Consider the following 273-nt stretch of genomic DNA (forward strand, 5'->3'; position numbering starts at 1 on the left):
CAAGACAGACAAGGAAAGCACAAGTAGGTAGCAGTTACAACAAATAGTTCAAGTAGCAGTTAAGAACAGTTTAGCAATTAGACAAACCCAAACAAGTTCAAACCCAAACAGAGCATACAAATGCATATGATGCATGCCTGTCCTATGGCTGATGAGGCTCTTCTGTCGGTTATCCAGCCAACCCAACAAGTCTGAATTGTCCTTAGACTGTCCCCCGTCGCGCATCCCCATGAGTCTATGCATAGATTTTACATTCATACATCATTCAAATCA

This window comes from Arachis ipaensis, unplaced genomic scaffold, assembly GCF_000816755.2.
Source record: "Arachis ipaensis cultivar K30076 unplaced genomic scaffold, Araip1.1 Aipa1049, whole genome shotgun sequence".
Classification (NCBI taxonomy): Eukaryota; Viridiplantae; Streptophyta; class Magnoliopsida; order Fabales; family Fabaceae; genus Arachis; species Arachis ipaensis.